Raw genomic sequence first — 21383 nt, forward strand, 5'->3', positions numbered from 1 at the left:
CAAGATTGGAAGTGAGCTAGCAAACTTGAAAGTATTCTTGATTTTATGTAACTAGAACTTGTAAAATATATGAAGAACACTTAGAACTTGAAGATAGAACTTGAGAGAGATCAATTAGATGAAGAAAATTGAAGAATGAAAGTGTTTTTAGGTGTTTTTGGTCGTTGGTGTATGGATTAGATATAAAGGATATGTAATTTTGTTTTCATGTAAATAAGTCATGAATGATTACTCATATTTTTGTAATTTTATGAGATATTTCATGCTAGTTGCCAAATGATGGTTCCCACATGTGTTAGGTGACTCACATGGGCTGCTAAGAGCTGATCATTGGAGTGTATATACCAATAGTACATACATCTAAAAGCTGTGTATTGTACGAGTACGAATACGGGTGCATACGAGTAAAATTGTTGGTGAAACTGAACGAGGATGTAATTGTAAGCATTTTTGTTAAGTAGAAGTATTTTGATAAGTGTCTTGAAGTCTTTCAAAAGTGTATGAATACATATTAAAACACTACATGTATATACATTTTAACTGAGTCGTTAAGTCATCGTTAGTCGTTACATGTAAATGTTGTTTTGAAACCTTTAGGTTAACGATCTTGTTGAATGTTGTTAACCCATTGTTTATTATAACAAATGAGATGTTAAATTATTATATTATCATGATATTATGATATATAATATATCTTAGTATGATGTATATACAGTTAAATGTCGTTACAATGATAATCGTTACATATATGTCTCGTTTCGAAATCATTAAGTTAGTAGTCTTATTTTTACATATGTATTTCATTGTTAATACACTTAATAATATATTTACTTATCATTTAACATAATTAACCAAGTGTATCAATATCTTAATATGATTCATATGTACCTAGTAAGACGTTGTTATAACGATAATCGTTATATATATCGTTTTCGAGTTTCTTAAATTAATAGTCTCATTTTTATGTATATAACTCATTGTTAAAATACCTAATGAGATACATACTTATAATAAAAACATGTTAACTATATATATAACCATATATATGTCATTGTATAGTTTTTACAAGTTTTAACGTTCGTGAGTCACCGGTCAACTTGGGTGGTCAATTGTCTATACGAAACATATTTCAATTAATCAAGTCTTAACAAGTTTGATTGCTTAACATGTTGGAAACATTTAATCATGTAAATATCAATCTCAATTAATATATATAAACATGGAAAAGTTCGGGTCACTACAAATTACCATTTTAGAACTTGTAAATCTTTAACCTTTTAAAGTTAAATTCCAAAAGGATCAAGTTGTGAAACATACTTACAAACTACAAAATAGATGAGAGATTATACCTTCTCCAAGCTATGTAGTTGATGATAAAGATGATGATGAATGGAGCTCCAAAATGTATGAAACTTCAAGTTGTAATACCCCAAGCTAACCACCAACACCTTGCTTTTGGTTAGGATTTATTTGACACTTAATATGAGCTTTTCAGCAGGTTTTTTAGAGACTTTGTGTAGTTTTTTTTGATGTATTTTGATGTGTTAGCATGTGTGTTGAGTCTCCAAGAATTCTTGGTTCATATGCTTAAGGCATGGCAAGTCACCAAATAAACAAATGCATGCTTACTTCAACTCCCATGCCACTTCCATGTTATAATATAAAATAGTTTTTATAAAACTAAATTTTATAAAAACTAGTTTTTATAAAATTACATTTTTATAAACTTGCATATTAATTATGTACATTTTATATAAAACCAATTATAAAAATGTAACATAACATTATTAATTATTTAACCTATAAATAATTAAATCCATATTATATAAATTATTCCATAATTATATATATATATATATATATATATATATATATATATATATATATATATGTACACATCAAGTAATATCTCAGAAAACCATTTTTCTTAAAGTTCAAGTGTTGCGTATTTAATCAATGATCCAATCGTTAAGATCAAATACGAATAAGGTGTCGGTAAGCTTGTTATTGGGTATGACCCGACTTGGATTAAAACATATTAGCCACGTTAATTTAATATGTCTCTCGGGCATACGAAATACCTTCAATCTCCCATTTGCACGAGAAACATAAGAAGTTAATGCAAGTGATGGATACCACCTAAAGACCGTCCTTCACCCCCAATATTTTATGACTTTGTGTCATTCAATAACATCATCCCTTTCAAGTTCCCATCTCGAATATGAATAGGTGAATCTTTCATTTTATCCTTTCGTCCTAGATGTCATGTTAAATCCAAGAGATACAGAGTGATCACTCTCTTTTAGATTTAACTTTATCAGGCCTTAGACATCTGACTCTCAACGAATAAGAGGGACAAATTCCATCTTGACTAAATATGTCCTAAATATATACCTTGCATTATACCTGAGCTCCTCCTTATGAACTACCATATTTCAGAATTGCGAACGAAAGAATTAAGGCACAATACTTGGTAAATATCCGAACCCAATATGTATCTCAAGTCAGAGGATATAATGATATTCGCCTTTACTCAAGATTACATGTGATCAACCACAAAGGCTCCATTTTGTAAATCTTGAGGGCGGGTCTTCCAATATTTGTATCCCACAAATATCTATGAACCTTGGTTGCAACCTTGCCCAACATTCATCCCGTGAATGTATACCAATCCAAGTTCATAATAGTCTAAACCTCACACTTGTTCCCACAAATGTGATCGACTACGGAATTTAGAATAATTACTTATTCATGGATAAAATATGCAAAATAGGAACTTGACTCAAAATAAATTAATACCATAATTATATTAATGAGTTTGAACAATTTCGTTCCATTACAATACTTAAAGTAGATCACAACCAATCACTAGAATATCTAAGCCCTAATGCACTAACATACCCTTGATGTTTTGCACCATGTAAGAGTTTCGTGAGTGGATCCGCTATATTAAGATCTATGTGAACTTTGCGAATACATATCTTTCCCTTTTCAACTTCATCCCTTATGTAGTTGAATCTCCGCTCAATGTGACGGGTCTTTTGGTGAGCACGAGGTTCCTTGATTTGAGCAATCGCACCCTCGTTGTCACAAAAGATCTCAAGAGGGTCCTGAATGGAAGGAACTACTCCTAAGTCGTCGATGAATTTCTTCATCCATACAGCTTCCTGAGCTGCTAATGAGGCGGCAATGTATTCTGACTCTGTAGTGGATAGTGCAACAACATCCTGTTTTGAACTTTTCCAAGAGACCGCACCTCCATTTAACATGAAGACATAACCGAATTGTGATCGAGAATCATCTCGATCAGATTGGAAACTTGCATCCACGTAACCTTTTACAGTGAGTTCCTCCTCACCAGACCCATATATTAGAAACATATCCTTAGTCCTCCTAAGGTATTTCAATATACTTTTGACAGCAATCCAATGATTGTCTCCTGGGTTATTCTGGTATCTACTTGTCAGGCTAAGAGCGCATGACACATCCGGTCTAGTGCATATCATTGCATACATGATTGACCCAATAGCAGATGCGTACGAGACTTTCTTCATTCTCTCTTATTCATCTTTCGTGGTAGGACACTGGGATGAACTGAGAAGCGTTCCTCTTTGAATAGGTACCAAACCTTTCTTAGAGTTTTCCATCTTGAACCTTTTCAAGATCTTTTCAATGTATGTACTTTGATTCAAACCTATCAGTTTCTTGGATCTATCCCTGTAGATCCCAATCCCCAAAACGTATTGTGCTTCTCCAAGATCCTTAATGGAGAAGCATTTACTTAACCAAGTTTTAACACCTTGCATTGCCAGAATATCGTTCCCAAATAATAATATATCATCCACATATAATACAAGGAACATGATAGTGCTCCCACTAGCTTTCTTGTATACACAAGCTTCATCACCATTTTTAATGAAGCCAAATTTCTTGGCCTCCTCATTAAAACGATGATTCCACATTCTAGATACTTGTTTCAATCCGTAGATTGACTTTTTTTTACTTGCATACCTTTTTAGGACACTTCGGATCAACAAAACCTTCAGGCTGAACCATATAGACATCTTCCTCAAGATGTCCATTTAGGAAAGCGGTCTTGACATCCATTTGCCATATTTCATAATCATAATGAGCAGCAATGGCAAGTAATATCCTAATAGACTTTAGCATTGCCACAGGCGAAAAAGTTTCATCATAGTCAACCCCTTAAGTTTGAGTGAAACCTTTTACTACAAGTCTAGCTTTATATGTATCCAAGTTTCCATGTATGTCGGTTTTCATTTTGAAAAGCCATTTACAATCAACTAGCCTTGAGCCAGTAGGTTGGTTAACAAGTTCCCAAACTTGGTTGTCATACATGGATTGCATCTCAGCGTTCATGGCTTCCTGCCATTTATCCTTATCAATCCTTGATAAAGCATCTTGGTAGTTTGTTGGTTCATCCAAATCAACCACATAGAAACCATCCATGAGAAACCCATATCTCTCAGGAGGATTACTAATCCTACCAGATCTGCGAACATCTTGTGTATTTTGATCATTCATTTGATCACTCTCAACATTTTCATGTTGAGTGCTAGTGTCAACCAAGTGTGTATCATCTACTTGATCTTGAACCTCTTCAAGATCTATCTTCCTTTCAGTATTTCCTTCCATTAGGAACTTAGTTTCAAGGAATTCAGCCTTTCGAGCAACAAATACATTTTGCTCGGTTGGATAATAGAAATAGTATCCCATATCATCCTTTGGATATCCTATGAAGATACACTTCTTGGATCGAGCATTCAACTTATTAGGGACGTAACGCTTAGGATAAGCTTTACATCCCCATACCTTTAAGTATGATAGAGATGGAGGTTTTCCAAACCACATCTTATGAGGAGTTCGTTCCACTTTCTTGGTTGGGGCCATATTTAGAATACGAGCCGCGGAGTATAGACAATAACCCCAAAATGATAGAGGCAACGAGCTTCTAGCCATCATAGATCGAACCATATCCATTAGGGTTTGGTTCCTCCTTTCAGAAACTCCATTAAGTTGGGGTGTTCCAGGAGGAGTGAGTTGCGAGATAATCCCACAACTTTTAAGATGATCTTGGAAAGCATCGCTTAGGTATTCACCTCCTCTATCGGTACGAAGTACCTTGATTGTCTTATTGAATTGATTTTGTACTTCGTTTTGATATTCTTTGAATGCTTTAAAAGTTTCGTCCTTATGTCTTAACAAGTAGACATATCCGAAACTACTAAAGTCATCAATGAAAGTGACGAAGTATCTTTCACCTTTCCTAGTCATGGGCTTAAAGGGTCCACATACATCTGAATGTATTAATCCCAATAAGTCTTTAGCCCTTCCATAGGTCCCTTTGAAAGGTGCTTTAGTCATTTTGCCTTGTAAACAAGATTCACATACATCAAACGAGTCTAGTTCATTTGATTTCAAAAGTCCATTCTTTTGAAGTGTATGCATTCGATTCTTGTTTATGTGACCAAGGCGACAATGCCATAAGTAGGAATCACTCAAATCCCTTTTGAGTTTCTTGGTGTTTGCATGGAACATTGAGTTATTGAATGATGTGTCATCATGAACCAATTCATAAATACCATTCAAAGGCGAAGCCTTAAAATAGAACACATTATCTAAATAAACATGGATATCGTCATTAATGAAATTAAGATTAAAACCATATTGTTTCAAACGGGATACATAAATAATGTTTCGTGATAAATCGAGTGCATACAAAACATTTTTCAAAATAAGCTCCAAACCACTTGGAAGCTTTAAAACAAAGTCTCCTTGAGCTTTCACTTGCACCCTTGCTCCATGATGTTAAAGCAGAGGGGTATAAAATACTATTAATTTTTACAAGGAAATACTATTAAATACGATACAATTTTACACAAGATATTTATTTATTTATAGAATGGATATACTTAAACCTTGCTACAACACTTATAGGCAGTGTACCTAATCGTATTATAGTATAGTTTTTAGTAAGTCCGGTTCGTTCCACAGGGAATCTTTTAAACAAAGCTCAACGCTATATTAGTTTACTTTTATAAAAATACAAATATATATATAAGTAATATTATTATTATAAAGGGGGGTTTTTACCGTTTAATGACCGGTTTGTCGATTTTAAAACTTTAGTCGCAGTTAAAACCAAATGTAAAATATTAAAAATAAATAAAAGACTTAAATTAAAGCGTAAAGTAAATAACGATAATGAAATTGCGAATAATAAAAGTGCGATAAAATAAAATTGCGATAATTAAAAAAATACGATAATTAAAAGTGCAATTAAATAACAATAAAAGTGCGATAATTAGAAGTGCAATTAAATATAAAATAAAGGAAATTAAATATGAAATAAAAGAATTATGCTTATTTAAACTTCCGTAATCATGATGTTTGACGTGTTGATTTTAGTTTTATGCCCATGGGTTAATTGTCCTTTGTCCTGAATTATTTAATATGTCCGTCTGGTTTTTGTCCATAACAGTCCATCAGTCATAAATATAAAGTGCGAGTGTCCTCGTCAAATTATCCTTATACCCGAAGTTAAATATTCCAACTAATTGGGGATTCGAATTGTAACAAGGTTTTAATACTTTGTTTAATGAATACACCAGGTTATCAACTGCGTGTAAACCAAGGTTTTACTACTTTGTTAGCAATTACACCAATTACCCTTGAATGTAATTTCACCCCTGTTTTAATTATTCTAGTGGCTATTAATCCATTCCCGTGTCCGGTTAAATGAACGATTATTCGTACATATAAATACCCCGCCCATCGTGTCCGATCGAGTGTATATGGTAATTTATAGAGACGCCCAATTGTAAATCTTTATATTAACATTAACAAACTATCATTTAGTTAAACAAATATAAAGCCCATTAATAGCCCATAGTCTAATTTCCACAAGTGTCGTTCTTTTGTCCAAACCCCAATTATGGTACAAAGCCCAATTACCCAATTTTAGTAATTAGCCCAACATCATGATTACTTCGGATTAAATAAGCATAATAATAACTTAGCTACGAGACATTAATGTAAAAAGGTTGAACATAACTTACAATGATTAAAAATAGCGTAGCGTTACACGGACAGAATTTTGACTTACACCCTTACAACATTTGCTAACATACCCTTATTATTAGAATTATAATTAAAATTAAAATATAAATTATAAATATAAATATAAATATATACGATATATTGAGAGAGAGAGATATATTTTGTGTACATAAAATGGATCACGAACTCGCTTTAAATAGAATGTGGCCTGGAAAAGCCCCTCATGCGAGTCGCATGAAAATGGGCATAGGGCCATGCGAGTCGCATGGCCATGAATTCCAGCTCACATTCGTTTGGCTCCTAGCTTGTCGACATAATTTAATAATAATAAATATATAAATAATTTTAATAATTATTTATATATTTATATTATATTTATATGCATAGTTGAGTAGATATTTTTAGTCCGTTACGTCGGGCGTTTCTTCTAGGCTCAGGTCCCGGTTCCGGATTTTCGGACGTCCTCGCGTACTATTTTATATCATGTACTTTGCGTCTTGTAACTTGTACTCTTGTTATTTTGAGACGTTCCTCATCAATAATTTGAACCTTTTTGATTGAATCTTGTACTTTTTAGCTTTTTGGACCTTTCCGTCTTCAATTTGTCGAATCTGCCTTTTATCTTCACTTTTTAATATTTAAACGAATAGTGCTTGTAAATCGAACAATATCAACTAAAATCTTGTTTTTCTTGGGGAATAATGCTGTAAAATATGTGTTCATTTTTAGCCTTATCAATATTCCCACACTTAAGCGTTGCTTGTCCTCAAGCAATATAGTCTTGAAACACTTGAATCACTTCTTTATTCTTCACACTTTGTACATAAGTGACTTCAATACAGCGGTATAAACAATGATAGTAACGATGTGGTTTAAAGGTGGGTGTGTCTTTTATAGTTGCCTCGGGTTTAGGTCAACGACACTTGCAATCAAATAGCCGATTTACTTTCGGTTTCCAAAGCAAAGTGCATATTTGAAAGGTGGTTTACAGTCCCACATGACTATAAAAATTTAGATCCTTAAGGAAATTGGATCTTTATGAAAACATTTGATCTTTTGAAAATTCAAGCTAGATTTTACCCTAGACAAGTTTTCTGATTTGATCCATCATCGGTGTTGCAAAATATATCTGTGGATCAATATTTTAGCTAAAACTTTTAGGCTCGTGTAATCCACTGCTATCCCTGTATCGGAAAGCACACATCCAGTTTACTTGTTCGGTATATTACCTTTCGGTAAACTACCGTCCGGTTGTAAAGGAAAGCGATGAACAAGAAACTGTTAAGGAAATGTCCCGTGACATGCAGATGATTATGGTCTTTTAACGTGTCGGATGCTAGAACTATCCTTGGTAGGAGCAATAGTAAAGATCATCCTATGATTTTTCGGTCTGGCACAAGGTCCTGTCTCCGACCATGCTATGCAACCACCGTTCTTACGGTTGACACCCGATTTGGTTCAGGTGACCTAATGAATTCCAGGTGAATTCCTAGGATTTTACGTTCAATGGTAATGAACGCATTGAAAATGGATTTTCAGAAAACAAATCGATTTGTATTTTTGATCAAGATATTTTCTCGTTCAAGCTCGAGTTTAGATATCATTGAATTCCATGAGTTTGAATTCTCAATCTTTAAGGTCAATCTCAAGGATTGAGTAATATCAGTCTTAAAAGCTGATTTTTAATCTTTAAGGAGATTATCCTTTCTGGGGATCTGATTCATTAGTCTTATCCAGCTAATTTGCACGGTGCCCCCCATTGTACGAGATAAATCCTTCTCATGGTTAGGATAAATCTGACCACTTGGCGACCCTGTTTGATGCTGAGGTCCGTGGATTTCCTGCTGATTTTAGTGATGACTTTTCTAGATTTTTTTTGTCATCTTACAGCTGGTCTGGACGACAACTTCTTGACCTAAATCAAGAAGCGCGTGTCTTTTTCAGAAGACTTTACTTCCATTTAATGATGGAATTGATTCATCGTGTAGATCCATCTTTTCTTTCAAATGTATTACAATAAATCGGGTAAAACAGTTAATTTAGTCCAAAACAAAAGCACCTGCAATAACTTTACAGAAACATGTGATAGATAGTTTTTAATTGAATAATTTGGTACATTCTCCCCACACTTGGCTTTTTTCATGCGTCTTTTTATATCTTAATAAATAAATTCAAGCGTTTTAGTTGTTTTTCAATTTATGTCCTTTCCGAGGTAACGATAATTTCGGCTCAATGACCTAGTTTTCATCGTTCATAAATATGTATAAACATGATTTTGAATTTATTTTGTTAGAAATTTTGAAAAATTTACTAGAAGTGGGTAGTTAGTATATAAGACTAGGGCTGTTCCTTGTTATCGGAGAGCACTAGATTCTAACACAACTACTGCGTTACTAGCATTTTTAATGGTAACCAAGTGTTTAAATCAAAAATTTTTAAAAATCCGAAAGAATTTAACCCCTTCCCACACTTAAGATCTTGCAATGCCCTCATTTGCAAGAAATCAGAAACAATTTAAATTATTGAGGGTTATTAGCGTAGAAAAATGATTAAATTTTACCAAAGTTTCAAACATATTGTCGTTTGATTGTTGAATGATAAATGGTGCACGTCATTTGTTCATTCCGTCTTGTTGTTATTTCACATATATTTTGCATCTTGTCGTCAGAATTACTTGCTTTTGCTGAACTTAATGCCAGTCTTTGAAAACGCGTTGTTTTATCCTGTTTTGTGCATAACATAAAATACATACAATACAAATATAATCATACATGCAATTTGAAATGGAACTTTGGCATCCCACTTTCAAACTATAAGAAAAATATTAGTACACAATAATAATAGAAATATCAAACATTACATAAATGTAATAAAATGTTAAGTGTTTAAAATAATAAAAATATAAATTACCAACTTATCTCTACTGATCAGGAGGTGGGTTAGGAGGATAATTAGGATAGGGATCCCAATTCATGTTCGGATCAGGGTTCCATGGCTGTTGATAGGTGAACTGGTATGCTGCGTCATAATCATATAAGTCATAGGGCGGTCTCATTTCTGGCTGGTGTGCATGATAGAATGCGGGTCGGGTCGGATAATATATCTCATTAGGCTGCAGCCGGCTTATGATTTGGCGCTGATGATAATCCCATCGGTGATGCTCTCGTTGCCGGGAATGCTCGTAATCATTCCGGCGTTGTCACGCCTCGTACTGCATATGCCTATCATCGTTTGTCATGTATTCTTCCTCCATACGAACGCCTAAATCAAGAGCAGTCTCCCGAACAACTTCCATAATGTTGTTCGCCTCCTCCATTTCGTCATCCGAACCTCCTTCTACCTGTCGCTGAGGTCCCTCGTATCGATATACCCGATTACGTCTCATCAATAAAACCTTTGCACCCTGATAGACGTGTGAACTTATAGTTTCACCTTCGTCCTCTATTTCTACCATTGGACCCCCTCGGTTCTTGTCAACACCTAAATACTCTCCAATGAGAGTAATGAAAATACCACCACCTATAATACTCCCCGATTTCATCCCTCCCAACTACATTAGATAGATAATAACCAACACAATAGGGAATGTTAACGAAACTCCTCGGGTCTCTAATACACTTAAGGTAGAATAAATCATTTAAAGTCAATTTCTCCTTATTCTTACCCCTTTGTGTAATTGTGTTTGCTAAGAATCGATGTATCACCCGGAGTTCAGCTCTATCAATATCTAAGTATGTATGTCCCCCACCAGCTTGAAACTCATTAAAATGGGACATACGCCTCCAGACGGCGTTAACATTAAATTCCCTATCTACCCTTTCTCCTTGGGCAATCAGGCCATTACAGTCGGGGCTCAAAAGTTCAGCAAGGGTGTAAATCTGTAAGGCCCTGGCTAAATCCATCATGGACATTCTGTACATGCGTCCACCTAACAGAAATCTAATAAAGCTTCTATCATCTATCCTCCTAACATCACTGTTTAACTTAATAGTACTAAGTAATTCTATACACCATTCCCTATATATGGTTCTACGAATGGAAAATAGGCGCATCCAATCGTTAAACTGAGAATTACCATACCTTTGCACCAATAATTCCCGAATCGGTTCGGCAAGGTCAACTGTTTCCAAAGGTACCCAGTCAATTGCCCTTGGCATTTCAACACCCTTAAAGTAGAGAATGTGCATGTTCTTTTGATAATCTGGATACTCTATCCAACATCGATCAAATCTCAGATTTGGGTGTAACTGATCTTCATTAATGTCTGAGCTCAGAATCATTTGATGTGGAGCGAATTGACGAAACTGATTCATGAATAATTGATCTTGATCGTGATATGGAATATGTTGATCCTCATGTTGTTCTTCTTCTTCTTGCACTTGTTGTTCTTGTTCATAAAACATTTCCGGTTCGGGCTCTGGTTGTCTGGACGATGATGCACCGTCCGTATATGTATTTCTCTGCAAAACACATTAAACACAAAAATTGTGCATCCAAATATGCATTAGTGTTAGCAAAATAATAACTTGAAACAATTATGATGACATGTTCAATTCATAACACATTTTATACATATTTTCCTAACAATAATAATTCTACACTTTTACATACGAAAATGTATACAATGTTTTATCACATTTAAACTCTTAAACATGTCAACAATAATCATTATAGCAATTAAACACTTATTACATGGCATTCAAATCAAACTCATGTTCATTTTCATATTTCGTCAAGTCTACACTTTTTCAAATAAGTACATAAGAAAATGTTCATCAAGTTTTTAATCATTCATCTCAAATTATATGCCAAACTAATCACTACTAGCAATTAAACAAGTTTAAATTGGCCTTTACATCAAATTATCCAAGTTCATGAATTTTTTAGACTTAAAAAGTCTACTTTAATTCTCAAAAACATGTTTAGGCTCAAAGTTTGGATCAATTAACTACCTAAACATGTTACACTACTTAATTTAGCAACAATTCATGATAAAAATCGGCCATAACCTGTTTATATCAAAAAGCCCCAAATTACTCAAGAACACAAACCCTAGATTCTTAAAAATTTGAAGTTTTTAGCTTCAATCCATGTTAAATAGCTTCAATCTAGGATATTCATGCATAATATAACAACAATTTAAGTCTAATTACACTAGAATTTAACAAAATCAAAATATAAAATTTATAGCTCAAGAACACAATAATTCGAATTTAAAGAGATTAGGGGTGAAATCTTTACCGTGTTCCTGAAGGGGTTGAACCTACTGAATCTAGGCATGATTATTGTGAAATTTTTGCAAGAAATTTGGTGAAAAATTGAGAGAGTTTGGGAGGTTTTCGTATGTGTTTGTGTGTGTTATTGTGACAGAATACCAGCGACTGGAACTTTTGTATATGGCCAGATTTCTGTTTCCATGCGAGTCGCATGGAATGATGCCCAATCCCCATGCGAGTCGCATGGGGTTCAATTTCAGGTATTTTTTTTTTATATATATAAAATCTTATACTTTTTAAAACATTAATTAAATAAAAATTTTAAAAATTTTGTTTCTTTTTAAAACGAGGTCGTTTCGGGACGATGCCCTAGTCCGTCCCTCGACAAAATTTTAAAATTTGTCATTTTTAAAGTGCGGTTTTAAAAGTAAAGATTTTTGGATTTTTTAATTTTTTATTTGGAATACTTTAAATCAATAAGATTAAAAATAATGATAATAAAATTCTCGTCCCTCCATCGGGTAAAGCAATTTCGACTCAACGGTCTAGTCTTCAACTCACGACGAATTTTAAAAATCATATTCTTAACTTAATGAGATAAAGTAAATTTTTGTTTTTAAATTCACACAATTTAAATATAAAATTCAAAATTAATATTAAAAATTCACACCAAACTTAAAATTTTTCAAATATTTACAATTTTAAATATATTGTTTTTACAAAGTTTACAATATTAATTTAAGATTTAAATATTAAGATTAAAAACATGGTAAAAATAAAATTAAAAATCTTTTTGTCTTTTTATCCCACTTTAATCAATCAAATATTATCAAAAATATGCGCCCCTCTTTTCGGTAAAGTAATTTCGGTTCCAAGACCTAATTTAACTCATGATGAATTTTTGAAATATTTTGGGTTGATTGATTAAAGATATTTATACCTTAAGAATAAACGTTAAATTTCGCAGTGATGTAATAAATTTTTGAATGATATCAATAATTTCGGTCGCCAAACCTAATTTTATTCAATACCAATTTAATACTTTTTAGCGAACAAATTAGCGTTTATTATCAAAAGGTTAAAAATAAAAATAAATAAAAAATAAAAACTGTACAGACTTACCTGTGAGATAGTATTCTTAGTTATATGATCTATCCCATTCATAAGATAGTCGGTTTAATTGGTTTTCCATAGCTACATAGGCGTAACCTCGAGCATTCAGTGTCTTTTCTTCTAAACATATGAACGGTCCGTCTCTACATAAAGTAACAAATTCGGTATTTGAATAGGTTTGATTATTTGAACATTTACCTCCATGTGACCATTTTCCGCATTTGTGACATCTTTCTAGGTGTCGTGCTCTTCTTTTCGCTGCGGATTTTGATTTTCCTTTACCAAATTGTAACTTATTATCTTCGCATCTGGATTCTTTTCTAACTCCGTCCATTCTTTCTCTGATTACTGATACTAATTCACTCAGTAGTATGTCATTATTACGTTTAGTGATCAAAGCGTGTAGCATTAGACCATGGTTTAGTTCACAGGCAGTCTTCATTTTGTAAAAACCTAAAAAAAATAAAAATTCAGAATGGGGGGAGAAGACTAGTTCTTTAGGGTCTGCTAGGGAAAGACCATACGTGTTCCATTTTCGAGAACTACACGAAAACAGACAATCTAACTCTAATAGAAATACATATTATCCTTTAAAGACTTGATTCTCCCCACACTTAGTTAGCTGTGGTGTCGAAATTGTGATTAACTTCGTTGTCGACTTCCATTGGACCATGTATGTAATGTTTAACTCTGTGACCATTAACTTTAAATTCAATCCCATTTGAATTTATTAATTCTATCGTTCCGTATGGGAAAACTCTTTTGACTATGAATGGTCCAGACCATCTTGATTTCAATTTTCCAGGAAATAGCTTGAATAGTGAATTGAAAAGAAGAACTCTGTCTCCTTCTTTAAATTCTTTTGAACTTTTGATTCTTTTATCATGCCATTTCTTCGTTCTTTCTTTATAGATTAACGAATTATTGTATGCTTCATGTCTTAATTCTTCTAATTCGTTTAGTTGACTTAATCGTAGACGTCCAGCTTCATGTAAATCAAGATTACATGTTTTCAAAGCCCAAAATGCTTTGTGTTCAATTTCTACTGGAAGATGACATGCTTTTCCATAAACAAGTCTAAAAGGTGTGGTTCCAATTGGAGTTTTGTAGGCTGTTCTAAAAGCCCAGAGTGCATCCTCTAATTTAATGGACCATTCCTTCGGATTTGATCCTACGGTTTTCTCTAGAATACGTTTTAAAGCTCGGTTGGTATTTTCAACTTGTCCACTTGTTTGTGGATGATATGCGGTGGAGATTTTATGAGTTACTCCATATCTTTTAAGAACTTTCTCAAGTTGATTATTACAGAAATGAGTACCCCGATCACTTATTAAAGCTTTCGGTGTTCCAAACCTTGCAAAAAGACGTTTTAAAAAGTTGACTACAACTCGTGCATCGTTAGTTGGGAGAGCTTGTGCTTCCGCCCATTTAGATACATAATCAATGGCTACGAGTATATATAGATTATTATGAGATTTTGGAAATGGACCCATAAAGTCAATACCCCAAATGTCAAATACTTCACATACTTGGATGACATTTTGTGGCATTTCATCACGTTGACTTATTTTTCCGGCCCTTTGACATGCATCACAGGATTTGCAAAGAAGGTGTGTCTTTGTAAATTGTAGGCCAATAGAATCAAGCTTCATAAACTTTTCTTGCTGTTAGTTGAGGCCCATAATGCCCTCCTGTTGGTCCTGTGTGACAATGGTTTAAAATTTTACTAGCTTCATCTCCAAATACACATCGGCGTATTATTCCATCGGGACAACTTTTAAACAGATGTGGATCTTCCCAAAAATAGTGTTTTATATCACTGAAGAATTTCTTTCTTCTTTGGTACGATAATCCTTTTTCAAGGAATCCACAAACTAAGTAGTTTGCATAGTCTGCAAACCATGGGATTTCATTATAATCTATCTTCAATAGATATTCATCAGGAAAGTTGTCTTGTATGGCCGATTCATTTAGAACTTCTAACTCAGGATTTTCAAGACGAGAAAGATGATCAGCGGCGAGATTTTCTGCTCCTCTTTTATCTCGGATTTCAATATCAAACTCTTGTAAGAGTAAGATCCAATGGATTAATCTTGGTTTAGCATCTTGTTTTGAAAATAGGTATCTAAGAGCAGAATGGTCGGTATAGACCACCGTTTTTGCTAGAACGAGATATGATCGAAATTTGTCAAAAGCAAAGACAATAGCAAGGAGTTCTTTTTCAGTAGTTGTATAGTTCGTTTGTGCTCCTTGTAACGTCTTACTAGCATAATATATAGGTTGAAATCGTTTTTCAATCCTTTGTCCTAAAACGGCTCCTATTGCAAAATCACTTGCATCGCACATTAGTTCAAATGGTAGATTCCAATTTGGTGTTATCATGATCGGCGCATTAGTGAGTTTCTCTTTAAGAATATTAAAAGATTTGATACACTCATCTGAAAAGATGAATGGCGCATCCTTTTCTAGGAGTTTATTCATAGGAGTGGCAATTTTAGAAAAATCTTTTATGAAACGTCGGTAAAAACCGGCATGCCCTAGAAAACTCCTAACTCCTCTAACATTGGTGGGATGTGGAAGTTTAGAAATTACATCTACTTTAGCTCTATCCACTTCAATTCCTTCTTTTGAAATTTTATGTCCAAGAACGATGCCTTCTTTAACCATGAAATGGCATTTCTCCCAATTAAGTACTAGATTTGATTTTTCGCATCTAATTAGCATTCGTTCCAGATTAACTAGACATGATTTAAATGTATCACCGAAGACTGAAAAGTCATCCATGAAAACTTCCATGCATTCTTCTATCATGTCGTGAAAAATCGCCATCATACACCTTTGAAAGGTTGCAGGGGCGTTACAAAGTCCAAATGGCATGCGTTTGTAAGCAAAAGTACCATAAGGGCACGTGAATGTGGTTTTCTCTTGGTCCTCGGGTGCTATTGGAATTTGAAAATATCCGGAAAATCCATCTAGAAAACAATAGTAACTATTTCCGGCTAATCTTTCCAACATTTGATCTATGAAAGGTAAGGGAAAGTGATCTTTTCTGGTGGCGTCATTTAATTTTCTATAATCAATACACACACGCCATCCTGTTACAGTCCTAGTAGGAATAAGCTCATTTTTCTCATTTGTAATGACAGTCATGCCACCCTTCTTAGGCACGCATTGAACTGGGCTTACCCATGGACTATCAGAAATTGGATATATCAAACCTGCATCTAGCAGTTTAATAATCTCTTTCTTAACTACATCTTGCATATTAGGATTTAGTCTTCGTTGGCGTTGCACATACGTTTTATGACCTTCTTCCATAAGGATTTTATGTGTGCAATACGAAGGACTTATTCCTTTAATATCATGAATCTTCCATGCAATGGCTGGTTTATGAGCTTTCAACACAGAAATGAGTTGTGATTTCTCATTTTCAGTAAGAGAAGACGATATTATTACAGGTAATTCAGATTCACCATGTAAATAAGCGTATTCCAAATGGTTTGGAAGTGGCTTTAACTCTAATTTCGGAGGTTCTTCTATCGATGATTTATATCGATATCTGTCTTCTTCTTTTAGCATTTGAATTTCTTCTGTTGTTGGTTCATATCCATTAGCTATAAGTGTAGCTAACATTTCAGCTTCATCAATTGGTTCATTACCTTCTCCTAAAGAACATTCTCCTGTTCCTTGTAATTCTGGAAATTCTTCTAATAATTCTGCATGTGCATCTATAGTTTGAATATAATAAAATGTATCATCTGCAGATTGTGGTTGTTGCATTGCTCTATCAACTGAAAAGGTAACACTCTCATCCTCTATACTTAGGGTCAGTTTCTTACCGAACACGTCTATCATTGCTTTAGCCGTGTTTAAGAATGGTCTTCCTAATATGAGAGGAACTTGAGAATCTTCTTCCATGTCCAGAACAACAAAATCTACTGGAAATACTAAAGTACCAACTTTAACTAGCATGTTCTCCATTATCCCTCTAGGATATTTTATTGATCTATCGGCTAGTTGTATGCTTATTCTGGTTGGTTTCAATTCTCCAAGGTCTAGTTTAGTGTATAGTGAATACGGCATTAGATTTATACTAGCACCTAAATCTGCTAATGCTTCTATTGAACTAAGACTACCCAGAAAACATGGAATTGTGAAACTTCCTGGATCAGATAATTTTTCTGGTATCTTATTCAACAGCACTGCTGAACAATTAGCATTCATAGTAACAGCCGAGAGTTCTTCCATTTTCTTTCTATTTGAGATTAGATCTTTCAAGAATTTAGCATATCTAGGCATTCCTGAAATCACATCAATGAAAGGAAGATTTACATTTATCTGTTTAAACATATCCAAGAATTTGGATTGCTCGGCTTCAAGTTTCTCTTTCTTCATTTTACTCGGGTAAGGAAGTGGTGGTTGGTATGGTTTAACATAAGGTTTATCCTTAACTGTGTTATCTTCATTAACCTTTTCAACTACCGGTTCTTTTTCCTTATCTTGATCAGGTTGTGGTTCTTGTGGAGTAGGAATAGCTTCATCAGAAGTTACAGGTATTTCAGGTGGTTTAAGTGTTGTACCACTTCTTGTGGTAATGGCTTTAGCTGTTTCATTTCGGGGGTTAGCATTTGTATCGCTCGGTAAACTTCTCGGTTTTCTTTCACCTATTAACCTTGCTAGGTTACTCACTTCCTGTTCCAGATTTTGAATAGAAGCTTGTTGATTTCTAAATGCTTGAGCATTTTGTTCATTGGTTTGTTTTTGAGATGTGAAAAATTGCGTTTGAGTTTCAACTAGCTTTGTCATCATATCTTCTAAATTCGGCTTTTTATCATCGGTTTGTTGTGGTGGTTTGTTTTGAAAATTAGGTCTTTGCTGGTTGTAAGTATTATTGGATACTTGTTGATTGCTAGGACCTTGTTGGTTGTTGTATGGAATATTTCGGTTATAATTCTGGTTTTGATTGTAAATCGGTCTTGGCGGTTGATAATTATTCTGATAATTATTTCCAGGCCTTTGGTTTATGTATGAAATATTCTCTCTTTGTTCCATTGTTAATTCAATACTGAGACAATCTTTTGTCAAATGTGGTCCTCCACACTGCTCACAACTAATTCGTATTGAGTGAATATCTTTAGTCATCTTTTCCATTCGTCTCTCCACAGCATCTATCTTTGCGGAAATGGAATCTAAGTCATGGCTAGAATCGGCTCTAGCTGCTTTAGATGATCTAACGATATCTTTTTCTTGGTGCCACTCATGTGAGTGGGAAGCAGTGTTATCAATAATTTTGTAAGCATCAGTTTCAGTTTTCTTCATAATAGAACCGCCAGCTGCTATATCTATGTCTTTCCTTGTAGTGATGTCGCATCCTTGGTAGAATATTTGTACTATTTGACAGGTGTCTAAACCATGTTGCGGACATCCTCTTAATAACTTTCCATATCTAGTCCACGCCTCATATAGAGTTTCATTTGGTTTTGGTGTAAACGTAACAATTTCTGCTTGAAGTCTTACGGCTTTAGATGCAGGAAAGAATTGTTTAAGAAATTTGTCAACTAAAACGTCCCATGTATCGATCGCCCCTTCAGGTAACGATTCCAACCAATCTTTGGCTTCTCCCTTTAAAGTCCAGGGAAATAACATGAGATATATCTGTTCATCCTCCACTTCTCGTATTTTAAATAGTGTGCAGATCCTATTAAAGGTACGTAGATGTTCATTTGGATCTTCCTTCGGCGCACCACTAAATTGGCATTGATTAGTCACCATGTGTAGAATTTGTCCTTTGATTTCATAATCTGGCGCATTAATGTCAGGATGAGTAATTGCGTGACCTTGGCCAGTGCGTTTAGCTCTCATTCGGTCTTCCATACTTAAAGGTTCCAGATTCTCCATAATTGAATTTGTTGAATCGGTATCACTAGATGATTCTGATTTAATGGTTCGTTCCTCAACAATCTCTGTTTGAATGATTGGTGGCTCCGGAGGAAAGTTTAGTGGTTCAGGATCTACGAACCGTTCCTGAATATTCTCCGGATTCTCAATTGTGAGGTCGGGTTCAAAAAATGGATTATCGGAAATTTGAACTGAAGTTCTTGGTCGACTGGATGACGATTCTAAAGAAAAATCAACGGCGGTTATATTTGCTAAATGTCTTGATCTAGTTACAGGTGGTGAACGTACAAAAGGTGGTGAACGTCTTGCTCGGTGCATTCACTGAATATCCTATTAGTTTTAAAAAAGGAAAGAAAAATTATAATAAGTTATCCAATCAATAGACTTTTCTGATTTTGCCCACGTTTCGAATAGCCAAAAGATGCAGCAGAGGGGCAGGATTCGTTTGGTCTCAATATAATTGAGGACTGTTTGGCTCCAATAACCCGGTCCACGTACAAATCCAACTATTACTACGAACCAGAAAATTTTGATGTCTATTAATTTAACCACTCAAAATAAATTTTCGTAATTTTAAGAAATTTAGATAAGAAGTAGAATAAAAATCTATGTCCTAAAACTAGAATAGCGAGAAATAAGAAAGAAAAAGAGTTCGTCGAAAAAGGTCGAAAAAGAAAAAAAATGGTTGAAAAATAAAAGGTGACGAAAAAAATAAAATAAACTTATAAAAACTTAAAAATACTTGATTAACCTAATCTTATTACTACAACTAACTTAAAATTATAATCGCAAATTGAAATTACTAATTGGAATGATAATTGATACATAGTAAAAGGTGTCTAAAAATATTAAAGTTTACAGGAAAAACTAAATCCCAAATGGAAATAACTTAAAAAGAAACTAAAACTTAAAAAGGCGTCGCAAAATTCTAAAGCACCTAAATCTTAGTCTAAGGAATAAGCACTTAAGGGATTTTACGGCAATCCTAAAAATTCTAGAAATAAAAATTAAAACTACGGAAAAAAAAACTAGACTAAAAACTAAGCACGAATAAAGAAAATACAAAAATTATGCTAAAAACAAATAAAGGATACAAAATATAAAAATTATAAAAAGTTATAAAAATTATTAGTTTTTATAAAAATATTATTTTTATATTTTATAATAAAAGTATTAAGTTTATAATAAATAAAACTAGTTTAAAAGTAATATAAATAAAATAAACTAAAAACTTAATTATAATAATAATAATAAGATTAGGGTTTAATTAATAATAATAAATTAATACGCGTAATAAATGCGTTTTTAGGGTAAGTTTGTGGCCTGTCTGGGCAACTCATGCGACTCGCATGAGTTAAGGCAGAGGGTCATGCGACTCGCATGACCTGTCTTGCAGGTTCAAATCAGGGAGGTCAAAACAGGTTCAACCGTAATTATATAATATATATTTTTGTTTTCTGTTTTAAATAAAATATATATATGTAATTAAAATAAAAACTTAATTTTAAAAACTAAAATAAAATAAAAATACTTTAACTTTATATAAAAAAAAAACTTAAAAATAGATTTTAAAATATTTTTTTTTTTCGGTTTTTATAGAGTTTTTAATTTTTTTTTCACAATTTAAACAAAAATATATATATAATAAAAACTAAATAAAACTTGAAACAAAATTTTTCTTTTTTTTTCTATATCTTGACGTTTCGCTTCGGTGATCCCCGGCAGCGGCGCCAAAAATACTTGATGTTAAAGCAGAGGGGTATAAACTACTATTAATTTTTACAAGGAAATACTATTAAATACGATACAATTTTACACAAGATATTTATTTATTTATAGAATGGATATACTTAAACCTTGCTACAACACTTATAGGCAGTGTACCTAATCGTATTATAGTATAGTTTTTAGTAAGTCCGGTTCGTTCCACAGGGAATCTTTTAAACAAAGCTCAACGCTATATTAGTTTACTTTTATAAAAATACAAATATATATATAAGTAATATTATTATTATAAAGGGGGGTTTTTACCGTTTAATGACCGGTTTGTCGATTTTAAAACTTTAGTCGCAGTTA

This window comes from Rutidosis leptorrhynchoides, chromosome 11, assembly GCF_046630445.1.
Source record: "Rutidosis leptorrhynchoides isolate AG116_Rl617_1_P2 chromosome 11, CSIRO_AGI_Rlap_v1, whole genome shotgun sequence".
In the NCBI taxonomy this organism is placed as follows: Eukaryota; Viridiplantae; Streptophyta; class Magnoliopsida; order Asterales; family Asteraceae; genus Rutidosis; species Rutidosis leptorrhynchoides.